This window comes from Anomaloglossus baeobatrachus, chromosome 1 (assembly GCF_048569485.1).
Source record: "Anomaloglossus baeobatrachus isolate aAnoBae1 chromosome 1, aAnoBae1.hap1, whole genome shotgun sequence".
NCBI lineage: Eukaryota > Metazoa > Chordata > Amphibia > Anura > Aromobatidae > Anomaloglossus > Anomaloglossus baeobatrachus.
In genome coordinates this window covers 464,273,484-464,286,912 of record NC_134353.1, presented here as the reverse complement: position 1 = coordinate 464,286,912, position 13,429 = coordinate 464,273,484, and the positions used below count along the sequence as shown (strand labels likewise).

At 48.4% G+C, this 13,429-nt stretch overlaps 1 protein-coding gene across 4 annotated transcripts in view; it reads left to right on the top strand.

Annotated features, from left to right (window-relative positions):
• SPMAP2 (sperm microtubule associated protein 2) overlaps window positions 1-13,429 on the top strand; it is a 321,282-nt gene that overhangs the window by 192,268 nt on the left and 115,585 nt on the right. The window lies entirely within an intron of this gene.

Sequence of the window (13,429 nt, the reverse complement as noted above, 5' to 3'; positions counted from 1 at the left end):
AGGAGATGTGCAGGAGCCGCCTGTGTTTTACAGTCAATGCTCCACTATAACGGGGATAACGGCTAACACGTATTTGCAGATAGATGTAGGGTGGGCCAATTCCCCCTGTGGGCCCCAGAGACCCTAGTCTGACCCTGACCTCTGTACACAGCTTACAATACAGGATATTGTATATTATTCACAATAGGATACAGTTCCACTACCATATAGCTTCTGGTGCGAGAGCATCAGAAGTGATAAGTTAATGACCCTCTGCTGTGAGCGTCATTCGAGGGTCACGCGACTGTGATGTGATCTTGCGATCATATCACAGCTACGGAGAAGATGGAGGGAACACTTTCTCCCCCTCTCCTCCGCTGCCGGTCTCTGCGTATGTTGCACTGTACTTGGATTACATGCGAGTGCAGTGTGATGTTTCACTCGTTCCCATAGATTTGTATGGGGGTGCATGAGCCAAGACTCGCTGCAAAACGCAGCAGCTGCAATTCATTTTGTATGCCGCTATGGAATAAAAAATCAATCGCAGATGGACACTGCACTATAGTTTTGCACTATAGTGAGAGCACTCCAATTTTTTATCGGATTGCAATTGCACTCGTCCGTGCAAAACGCAAGTGGATCCGTACCCATACTCAACCTACTCACCCTCCCTTCACAGTCACCTCTGCACATGCTCATTAAATGCTGCAATACCCGATTCATCAAGACTTGGCTTAATGCACAGTACTTCAGTCTTGATAGAGTGGCATGTGTCCCTGCGTGCCGAGCCAGAAATTGTAATCCAGTCAGTGACTGGAGTAGCATTTCTGGTGTACAAAACATTGACCCTTTTCATAGGTATGGCCACTCCTCCTTCCTATACTGGCTCCTCCCACCCCTGCACATGTGAGAGCTGATTCAAACTGGCATGGAAATACCAAAAGTAGCATGATTTTTATGCATGTCCACGTTGTGTAAACATTGTGTGCCTCTTAGAGGCTTTTATGTCAGTTTTCTGACTTATCAGCTTTGATGAATCAGCCCCAGAGTTTTAGTCTATTATGGCTATTGTCAGTGGCGTAACAAGAGTTTGATGGGCCCTGGTGCAAAATTTGGACCGGGGCCCCCTCCATGTACACCGACACTTAGGGTACAGGATAATGACACTGACACTCATGGTACAGGATAAAGACGCTGACACTTGGCTTTTACCCTCAGCACCCAGGTTTCCCATGATCTGAAATCCCTCTATCAGCACCCAGCTTTCCCATGATCTGATAGCCATCTTGTCCTCAGCACCCAGCTTCCCCATGCTCTGCCATACATCTTTCCCTCAGCACCCAGCTTTCTAGGCATTGCTCCCACTAGCCAGTTTCCTACTCCACACTGATGAGGGGCAAATACCCCGAAACAGCTGTCTGTGGATGGATACCATGTTTTGGCATAGGTTGTTTCCTTGACTGGAGACTGCCCTTCCCGTAGTTTTTCCTTCCCGGTGAAAGACCTGGCTAGTTACCTGCCAGCATTGAGAAACATGTGATGGTGTCTCCGCGGCTTCCTTGTTTTGCATATTTCCCAGGGGGCATTGCTCTAGAATCACTGCGTTGAGAAAACACGTGATGGTGGTCTGCGGTGCTGGATGTTGATCTCCCTAAGGTCAACCATCCTTACCTATATACATCTTTCCCTCAGCACCCAGATTTCCCATAACAGAGCATGGGAAAGCTGGGTGCTGAGAGATGTACAGCAGAGCATGGGAAAGCTGGGTGCTGAGGGAAAGAGCCGTTTTCACTCAGCACAAAACATTTCCATCCCATGCTTGTATCTTTGTCCCCCCTAGTATGTAGTTCTCCAAATACTATAATGGCCCCCACATAGCCTTCCATATAGTTTAAAGGGTCCCACATAACCCTTCATATATTAGAATGCAGATCCATAGTCCTCCATGTATTATAATGCATTTACCATAGTTCTACATATATTATACTGCACCACAGTCCTCCATGTATTAAAATGCATTTCCCATAGTCCTCCATATATTATAATTCACCCCATAGTTCTCCATATTTTATACTGCACCACATAGTCCTCCAGATTTTATAACGCACCCCCATAGTCCATGTGTGAGGTAGCCTCCATAGTCCTCCATATATTATAATGCAGCCCCCATAGTCCTATAGGTATTATAATGCAGCCCCATAAATCTTCATATTGTATTATGCAGCCCCATACTCCTCAATGTATAATGCACCCCTATGGTCCATGTATAAGGTGTCCTGCATGTTTATTATGCAGTCCCATAGACCTCCATGTATCATGCAGCCAGCCCCCCCCCCAGGGCCTCCATGTGTCATGCAGCTAGCCCCCCCAGGGCCTCTATGTGTCATACATCCAGCCCCCCAGGGCCTCCATGTGTTATGCAGCCAGCCCCCCTAGGGCCTCTATGTGTCATGCAGCCAGCCCCCCCCAGGGCCTCTATGTGTCATGCAGCCAGCCCCCCCAGGGCTTCCATGGGTCATGCAGCCAGCTCCCCCAGGGCCTCTATGTGTCTTGCAGCCAGCCCCCCCAGGGCTTCCATGTGTCATGCAGCAAGCCCCCCCAGGGCCTCCATGGGTCATGCAGCCAGCCCCCCAGGGCCTCCATGTGTCATACAGCCAGCCCCCCCAGGACCTCTATGTGTCATTCAGCCAGCAAAATAAAAAACAAGTACCTCTCTTCTCCTTCCGACCCCTGTAACTACCTTTGTAGTTACGCCCCTGCCCCCATATGTCACACACCCTGCTCCCCATATATCCTGCACCCCCATTACACACACTATACTGTTAGGACCAAGAGGACGGGTAGGCCCAGGAGGTGGATCCACTGGGCTGAACACCTCACCGAGGGCAAGGTGCCCGGTAGCCGGAGCACTACAGGTAGCAGGACAGTCCGTTCAGAGGAGTGGAGTGAAGAAGTCCCTGGGACCACAGAGTCTCTGAAGGTAGTCCGGGTGACGGAGCTCAGGTTCGGAGGCCGAGATGACGTCAGGCAGAATCCGGAGCCAATGGAGCGAGGAGCTGGGTCACCACACGGATCCAGGGATCAGAGATGGTAGGGACTGACGGGATGGCAGGCAGTCACCGTTCGGGGTTCGGGAGTCGTCAGGACCGGTTGGCGAGACAGGGGCGACTCTACAAGACAGATAGGTAAGTATGGCACAAGACACAAGGAGACCTGACTCCTATCTTAGCAAACACGAAGAACAGGCCCCGCCCACTTGGAAAGGATCCCCGTATATACCCTGTACCTGATTCTTCAATATCCTGTTGGAGGACACTGGCCCTTTAAGAGAGGGTCAATGACCGCGCCCGCACCCTAATGCGCATGCGCGAGGCCCGGGTGCCAGAAGCCAGAGCAGGGAGCGGTGCAGAGGAGGCAGGAGTGCCGGGCTGGCTCAGCATTACCGATGGGCGCCGGGAGCGGGGACCGGGCTGCCTGGGGACCGCAGGTGATGGGGCATGAAGGCTGTGGAGCGGGGGACCGGGAATCCTGGCACGGGAGCGGCGGAGCGTAACCTGAGAGTGGGGAAGCGTGGCAGGGGAGCCGGTGAGCAAGGCAGGGGAGACGGGGAGCATGGCAGGGGAGCCGGGGAGCATGGCAGAGGAACCGGGGAGCGTGACATATACCCTCATATGTCTCACACCCTGCCCCACATATCTCACCCTGCCTGTACTCCAACTTACCCCTCTCAAACAATCTGCACCCCTTCACATCCTTCTGTCACAATCTGCACCCCTCATATGCCACTCACCCTGCAGCCCCCCCTCATGTCCCCTCTTTTCTCATTACCAGTCATGTGTCCAAATCTCCTTCAGGAATTAGTATCTTTGCTTTCTGCCCGGCAATCCTGTGTCTCCTCCCACACAGTCACATGGGCATGACATCATCACAGGTCCTGGCAGGAGGGATTCCATCTTCTGTGCAGGAGAACTTCTGCTCTGCCGCAGGTCATAAAGCCCCTATACTGACACCGGCCCCCCTGACTCACAGGCAGGCCCCCTGGTGGTCGCGTAGTCAGCCACTACACAGCGCATCTCCTCTCTTACAGAGAGGAACCGTCTCTGCAGAGTGGCTGACGGGCCCCTATATCCCTGCGGGCCCGGTCGCAGTGGCGACCTCTGCGACCGAGGTCGTTACGCCCCTGGCTATTGCACATGTCGCTTTTCTGAAAGAAGTTTAAAAAAGTGGCTAAAGTGAAAATTGCTAAATTTCTAATTTTTATACACAGACTATTAAACGATTAAAAAAAAATTACGAAAAATGAAAATTTAACATAAAACATGATTTAAACAGTAGGTAATTTTCTAATTAAACTTTCCTTTTAATAGAACGGAATAAAATAATGTACAATTAAAAAATAAAAACAGCCTAAGGCCCCCTTCACACGTCCGTGAAAAACACACACGTGTGTTACAGGCCGTTTTTCGGGTCCGTGTCCCGTTTTTGTGTCCGTTTTTATGGTCCGTGTGGCACCTGTGTGAATTGCGTATGCTAGCCGTGTTTGTGTGCAGAACGTCCGTGTGTGCGTGTGGAATTAACGTGTATGTGTACGTGGAATGTCCGTGTGTAATGTCCGTGTGTGTGATGCACAATGTCGTTTATAAATGTCGGCTGACAGCAGACAGAGTTGCGCGATGAGAATGAACTCGGGTGAACTTCACCCGACTTCATCCTCATACCGCGGCTCTGTCTGTGTCGAGTACTGATTAGCGGTCACCTGTGAAGGATTCACCGGTGACCGCTAAACCCCCGAGTGACTGAAGTTTCCCCCCCTCTCTCATACTCACCGTTCCCCGATCCCCGGCGCTGCACGGCATTCACACTGCTGCGGCGGCTTTTACTATTTTGAAAAAGCCGGCCGCTCATTAAACAATCTCCTATTCCCTGCTTTCCCCGCCCACCGGCGCCTATGATTGGTTGCAGTGAGACACGCCCCCACACTGAGTGACAGGTGCCTCACTGCACCCAATCATAGCAGCCGGTGGGCGTGTCTATACTGTGCAGTAAAATAAATAAATAAATAATTAAAAAAAAAACGGCGTGCGGTCCCCCCCAATTTTAATGCCAGCCAGATAAAGCCATACGGCTGAAGGCTGGTATTCTCAGGATGGGGAGCTCCACGTTATGGGGAGCCCCCCACCCTAACAATATCAGTCAGCAGCCGCCCAGAATTGCCGCATACATTATATGCGACAGTTCTGGGACTGTACCCGGCTCTTCCCGATTTGCCCTGGTGCTTTGGCAAATCGGGGTAATAAGGAGTTATTGGCAGCCCATAGCTGCCAATAAGTCCTAGATTAATCATGTCAGGCGTCTATGAGACACCCTCCATGATTAATCTGTAAATTACAGTAAATAAACACACAAACACACCAGAAAAAATCCTTTATTAGAAATAAAAACACAAACATATACCCTGGTTCACCACTTTAATCAGCCCCAAAAAGCCCTCCATGTCCGGCGTACTCCAGGATGGTCCAGCGTCGCATCCAGCGCTGCTGCATGGAGGTGACAGGAGCTGCAGAAGACACCGCCGCTCCGGTCACCTCCACGCAGCTAATGAAGACAGCCGTGCGATCAGCTGAGCTGTCACTGAGGTTAATCGCGGCCACCGCTGGATCCAGTGACAGCGATTAACCTCAGTGACAGCTCAGCTGATCGCACGGCTGTCTTCATTAGCTGCGTGGAGGTGACCGGAGCGGCTGTGTCTGCTGCAGCTCCGGTCACCTCCATGCAGCAGAGCTGGAAGCGACGCTGGACCATCCTGGAGTACGCCGGACATGGAGGGCTTTTTGGGGCTGATTAAAGTGGTGAACCAGGGTATATGTTTGTGTTTTTATTTCTAATAAAGGATTTTTTCTGGTGTGTGTGTGTTTATTTACTGTAATTTACAGATTAATCATGGAGGGTGTCTCATAGACGCCTGACATGATTAATCTAGGACTTATTGGCAGCTATGGGCTGCCAATAACTCCTTATTACCCCGATTTGCCAAAGCACCAGGGCAAATCGGGAAGAGCCGGGTACAGCCCCAGAACTGTCGCATATAATGTATGCGGCAATTCTGGGCGGCTGCTGACTGATATTGTTAGGGTGGGGGGCTCCCCATAACGTGGAGCTCCCCATCCTGAGAATACCAGCCTTCAGCCGTATGGCTTTATCTGGCTGGCATTAAAATTGGGGGGAACCGCACGCCGTTTTTTTTTAATTATTTATTTATTTATTTTACTGCACAGTATAGACACGCCCACCGGCTGCTGTGATTGGGTGCAGTGTGACACCTGTCACTCAGCGTGGGGGCGTGTCTCACTGCAACCAATCATAGGCACCAGTGGGCGGGGAAAGCAGGGAATAGGAGATTGTTTAATGAGCGGCCGGCTTTTTCAAAATAGTAAAAGCCGCCGCAGCCGTGTGAATGCCGTGCAGCGCTGCGCCGGAGATCGGGGAATGGTAAGTATGAGAGAGGGGGGGAAACTGACCGACAGACTGTGAGAGAGGGACAGACAGACAGAGAGACCGACAGAGAGACAGAGAGACTGACCGACGGACTCAGGGAGATTGACCGACATACACAGAAATAGAAAGAATAGCCGACATCACTAGAAATAAAAACACCAAACGGACACGGACTATAGGTAGATGCATACGTGTTTACTAACGTGTGTGCACATACCCATAGACTTTCATTGTGTCCACGTGTGCGTGCTCCGTGCAGATAACGGACATGCATCCGTGCAAAACGCAAACACATACGGATCACGGACACGCACACACGGACATAATGAAATAACGGACGTGTGACCACAATCATAGATTAACATTGGTGCACGTTTGGCCGTGTCTCCGGTATATACGGAAACGGACCAAACACACACGTGTATCACGGACGTGTGAAGGGGGCCTAAGATAGAGGAATATGCTTCAGTAGCTGGTTTAATGGGATCATGACATTATCTTTAAACCCCCAAGTTATTTGTAACCCTTTAAAACATAAGCCAGTTGATCCCTTTATGACCCCAAACTACTGCCCCCCAGGTAAACAATCGTGCTTTGAAGTTGCATCTGGAAGTGCATTGGCAATGATCAATAAAAACATCAGGCTCAAAAGCAAAAAAAAAGACAACCCTCACATAAGCCCATAAATCAAAAATTTAAAATGTTATGCGCCTCGAAAAATGATGACACAAACATATTTTTTTACAAATATTAGAATTTTTTTCCACTAAGATAAAAAAAAATGCATGCCTGGTGTTGCGCTATATTTATACTGTTTTGGGGAATCATATTGTGTAATTTTTACCATAAAGTAATGACTGTAAATAAAAAACATTGTCACATCTGGAATTGTTTTCACGCTTTCTATAACATGAAAAAAGGAATTGTGCAACTCAAAAGTAGAAATCATCCTGCCAAAAACAAGCCCTCATATGCCTATGTGGATGGAAAAATAAAAAACATTTCCTCCCAATCTTGCGAGAAGGGGAGGAAAAAGCAAAACTGGAAAATAGCCATGTCAGGAAGGGGTTAAAGGGCTGCACAATCTTGTAAAATATTCTGACAGGGTCCCTTTACGATAATTAATTAAGAGAAGTGATCTATTCCCTTTAATCCGTCTATGACCGGGATGGGTAATTAATTCTCCGAAGGGGCCACATGAGAGATGATGAATGGTGTGGAGGGCCGAACCAATAGGCTGAAACTAATTCTGATCAATATTAACATTATCATAATAGTTTTTATATAGCGCCAATCATCTGCAGCATTTTACAATTCTGAGGGGACATGAACAGACAATATGAGACATTACAGAATATCAAAATTCAACAGATATCAAGAGGAGTAAGTCCCCACATAGCTTTCTATATACATTTTGAGCCCCCACTGAGCCTCCTATATACATTATGAGTAGTGTTGAGCGGACCCGGATCTTAAAAATCTGGATCCGCACAGATCGAGGTTCCGATCCGAGTCCGACCAGTACCCGGGATCCGGGGTGCACGATCCTGATCCGTTTTTTTGGGTTTTTTTCTCTCTCTCTCTCTCTCTCGTCCCGGATCCGACTCCCATTCATTTACATAGCCGCGGATTCCGGATCGGATCCGGACTTCGGCAGCAACCGGATCCGGATCCGTCGGACCCGGATTATAGCTGATCCGCTCAACTCTAATTATGAGCCCCACTGAGCCCCGACTTAGTCTTCTATATACATTATGAGCCCCACATATCCCCTATATACGATATGAGCACTCACATAGATTCCTAAATACATTGTGAGCCCTTCATAGCCTCCTACGTTTAGCATAAGCCCCCACAGTCTCTATACTTTATGAGCCCCCACATAGCCTCGTATATACTCTATGAGCCCCCACATAGCCTTACAGCCTCCTATATGCAGTATGAGCCCCACTTAGCCTCATATCTACAGCATGAGCTCCCACATAGCCTTATAGCCGCCTATATAGTTTGAGTCTCACATATCCATCTATATAAATTATGAGCCCTCACATAAATTCCTAAATACATTGTGAGCCCCATATAGCCTTCTTCATTCAGCATGAGCCCCCACATAGCTTCCTATATACCGTACATTTGAGTCCCCACATAGCCTCATATATACATTTCTGAGCCCCTACATAGCCTCCTATACAAATGTCTATGCTCCCGCATAGACCAATATATACAGTTCGGTCCAGAAATATTTGGACAGTGACACAAGTTTTGTTATTTTAGCTGTTTACAAAAACATGTGCAGAAATACAATTATATATATAATATGGGCTGAAAGTGCACACTCCCAGCTGCAATATGAGAGTTTTCACATCAAAATCGGAGAAAGGGTTTAGGAATCATAGCTCTGTAATGCATAGCCTTCTCTTTTTAAAGGGACCAAAAGTAATTGGACAAGGGACTCTAAGGGCTGCAATTAACTCTGAAGGCGTCTCCCCCGTTAACCTGTAATCAATGAAGTAGTTAAAAGGTCTGGGGTTGATTACAGGTGTGTGGTTTTGCATTTGGAAGCTGTTGCTGTGACCAGACAACATGCGGTCTAAGGAACTCTCAATTGAGGTGAAGCAGAACATCCTGAGGCTGAAAAAAAAGAAAAAATCCATCAGCGAGATAGCAGACATGCTTGAAGTAGCAAAATCAACAGTCGGGTACATTCTGAGAAAAAAGGAATTGACTGGTGAGCTTGGGAACTTAAAAAGGCCTGGGCGTCCACGGATGACAACAGTGGTGGATGATCGCCGCATACTTTCTTTGGTGAAGAAGAACCCGTTCACAACATCAACTGAAGTCCAGAACACTCTCAGTGAAGTAGGTGTATCTGTCTCTAAGTCAACAGTAAAGAGAAGACTCCATGAAAGTAAATACAAAGTGTTCACATCTAGATGCAAACCATTCATCAATTCCAAAAATAGACAGGCCAGAGTTAAATTTGCTGAAAAACACCTCATGAAGCCAGCTCAGTTCTGGAAAAGTATTCTATGGACAGATGAGACAAAGATCAACCTGTACCAGAATGATGGGAAGAAAAAAGTTTGGAGAAGAAAGGGAACGGCACATGATCCAAGGCACACCACATCCTCTGTAAAACATGGTGGAGGCAACGTGATGGCATGGGCATGCATGGCTTTCAATGGCACTGGGTCACTTGTGTTTATTGATGACATAACTGCAGACAAGAGTAGCCAGATGAATTCTGAAGTGTACCGGGATATACTTTCAGACCAGATTCAGCCAAATGCCGCAAAGTTGATCGGACGGCGCTTCATAGTACAGATGGACAATGACCCCAAGCATACAGCCAAAGCTACCCAGGAGTTCATGAGTGCAAAAAAGTGGAACATTCTGCAATGGCCAAGTCAATCACCAGATCTTAACCCAATTGAGCATGCATCTCACTTGCTCAAATCCAGACTTAAGACGGAAAGACCCACAAACAAGCAAGACCTGAAGGCTGCGGCTGTAAAGGCCTGGCAAAGCATTAAGAAGGAGGAAACCCAGCGTTTGGTGATGTCCATGGGTTCCAGACTTAAGGCAGTGATTGCCTCCAAAGGATTCGCAACAAAATATTGAAAATAAAAATATTTTGTTTGGGTTTGGTTTATTTGTCCAATTACTTTTGACCTCCTAAAATGTGGAGTGTTTGTAAAGAAATGTGTACAATTCCTACAATTTCTATCAGATATTTTTGTTCAAACCTTCAAATTAAACGTTACAATCTGCACTTGAATTCTGTTGTAGAGGTTTCATTTCAAATCCAATGTGGTGGCATGCAGAGCCCAACTCGCGAAAATTGTGTCACTGTCCAAATATTTCTGGACCTAGCTGTACATGGAAATTTACCACATGAACAAAAACAACACAAACACACCTCGCACCTGTTCCCCTGGCGCTCTTCTACAGTCGCCAGTACATTGACGCTCTGCCCAGCACAAGCAATGATGTGACATTATCGCGTCTGCTGGGCCCCATGCTGATTAGTAGAATACAGAGCCAGCGGCATCATCCTCCACCAATGTGTTCACTGCTGTCTGCATCCTGAAGAGTTGGATAGCAGTGATATTGGGCAGCAGACGGACGGTATAGTTCGGACCATGGTCCACAGTTTTCAGCTCCGGCTCTCTTGGTCCGAGAGTCAAACTGGAACAGCCAGACGGCCGAATGTGGCCCACGGGCTGCACTTTGCCTAGCCCTGGTCTATGACATGTTGTATCTTACTGTAATGTTTATACTCCATTTTATCATTATAATCTACAATTATTTGTTTCTCTTAGGAAACAATCCTCTCTGTTTTCAACCTTAACTGTTGCAGAATTGTTTCTCGTACTATAGAGCAGTATTCACACTTAAGACCTGTGCTGATAAATAGAAATACCAGTTGCTGGATTGACAATAGCACTTTTTTTTTGTTGCTAGGTAGTGATTAATTCTTATTATTCTCCATTTAATTACACTCTATTAGTGGCAGACCTCTTATAGAGCACAATAATACTGTAATTACAGGTGACCCTAGCTAACAAGCAGTCTGCATGCCAGAATGTTGGGAAAGCCAGTAATTAGCATGACAGTCTTTTATGTCTATGCCAACCCTACGTCACTTGCAACAAACACAGGACGGCTCAGATGGCTTTCAGCACTCTTCAGGAATATCTTTTTAATTGTTGATGACTTTGCAATAATATAGACATAGCATCAAGTTACTTTTAAGGCTGGATATACTGCTAGAATGGATTGTGGTGGTTATGTTCCTACCCCTGAAGACACCAATCGGCGTCAATGTCTAATGAATGAATAATGTCTTGCGTCTTATGTAAATACTAGAAGGTGGCCCGATTCTAACGCATCGGGTATTCTAGAATTTAAGATTGTGTAGTTGATGTATGATTTTTGTTATATATATAGATGTTGTTGTGTGTAGTTACCAATTGTTTGTGTAGGGCGCTGTAAATGTTATGGGTGCTGTCTGGGTGAGTGGGGGGATGAGAGTGGTGTTGTTTGTGTGTTGCGTTGTGTGTTGCGTTGTTTGTGGAGCGCTGTGTGTCTGCAGCGTTCTGTGTGTGTGGTGCTGTGTGTGTTGCACGGTTTGTGTGGGTGTGGAGTGCGTGTGTGTGTTTTGGGGGGAGGTATGTTTTGTGCAGTGTGTGTTGCGCGGTATGTGCGTATATTTATGTATGCCGCGGTGTTTGTGTGTTGGGTGTTGTGTGTGTGCGGCGTTGTCTGTGTGTGTGTGGGTGTCTGTGTAGCGCGGTGTTGTGGTTCCCAGTGTGTGTGTGGTGTGTTGTGCGGTGCGCATGTGGCAGTGTGTGTGTGTGTGTTTTGGGGGGAGGTGTGCACCCCTCATCGTGCTCCATCCCTCATGCTGCGCACCCCTCATCGTGCTCCATCCCCCATGCTGCGCACCTCCCATCGTGTTCCATCCCCCATGCTACGCACCCCCCATCATGCTCCATCCCCCATGATGCGCACCCCCATCATGCTTCATCCCCCATGTTGCGCACCCCCCATCGTGCTCCATCCCCCATGCTGTGCACCCCTATTGTACTCCATCCCCCATGCTGCGCATCCCCCATCGTGCTCCATCCCCCATGCTGCGCACCCCCCATCGTGCTCCATCCGACATGCTGTGCACCCCCCATCGTGCTCCATCCCCCATGCTGCGCACCCCCCATCGTGCTCCATCCCTCATGCTGCGCACCCCCATCGTGCTCCATCCCCCATGCTGCACACCCCCCATCATGCTCCATCCTCCATGCTGCACACCCCCCATTGTGCTCCATCCTCCATGCTGCGCACCCCCCATCGTGCTCCATCCCCCATGCTGTGCACCCCTCATCGTGCTCCATCCCCCATGCTGCACACCCCCCATCGTGCTCCATCTCCCATGCTGCACACCCCCCATCATGCTCCATCCCCCATACTGCGCACCCCCCATCATGCTACATCTCTCATGCTGCGCACCCCCCATCATGCTACATCTCCCATGCTGCGCACCCCCATCATGCTCAATCCTCCATGCTGCACACCCCCCATCGTGCTCCATCCACCATGCTGCACACCCCCCATCGTGCTCCATCCCCCATGCTAGGGCCGCCGGGGACGGGGCTGAGCAGGCGAGGCATCAGGGTATGACGGCTCCCTGCACATGTGTACCGGGAGCTGGTGTACGCTGGTAACCATGATACACATCGAGTAACTAAGGGAAGCGCTTCCTATAGTTACGCGATGTGTATCATGGTTACCAGCGTACACCGGCTCCGTCACGATCCCAGCATCGCAAGGTTTTGTCCACCGGGGGCGGGGCCGAGTGTGCCAACGTGTGCGAGGGCGAGGCGTCAGCGTATGCCGGCTCCCTGCACATGTGTACCGGGAGCCGGTGTACGCTGGAGCAGGCGATGCGTGCGGAGGGCCTGGGCGAGCGGCTAATCCATGCGGGGGGTGGGGCCAGGCCAAGGTCAGCGGCCAATCCGTGGGGGGGCGGGGCCAGGCCGAGCCCAGCGGCCAATCCGACAGTTGTCACTGTAACGACACTGTCACAGTGACACAATTTTGGAGCAAGACAGACAGACAGACAGAATAAGGCAATTATAGATATAGATTGTGTTATAATGTGATGTGTATTATGTAATGTGTCCCTGTATGATGTACATTAATATAAGGTATAAAGCAAGTAATGTAGGATGTGTTAATGCAAGTTATAGTGCAAAAAGGGAGGAAAAACGATCAAATGCCCAATATTTACACATATGAAGAAGGATTTTTATTAAATATACAATATAAAAAATGTATATAATATTACAAGTACATTGGTGGAACAACATACAGTATATATCTATCAATTGTACAAATTACAAAGACCGGGATCACATTTAAACATAAAGTATCTTTACTTATGCTCATGCTGCATTGA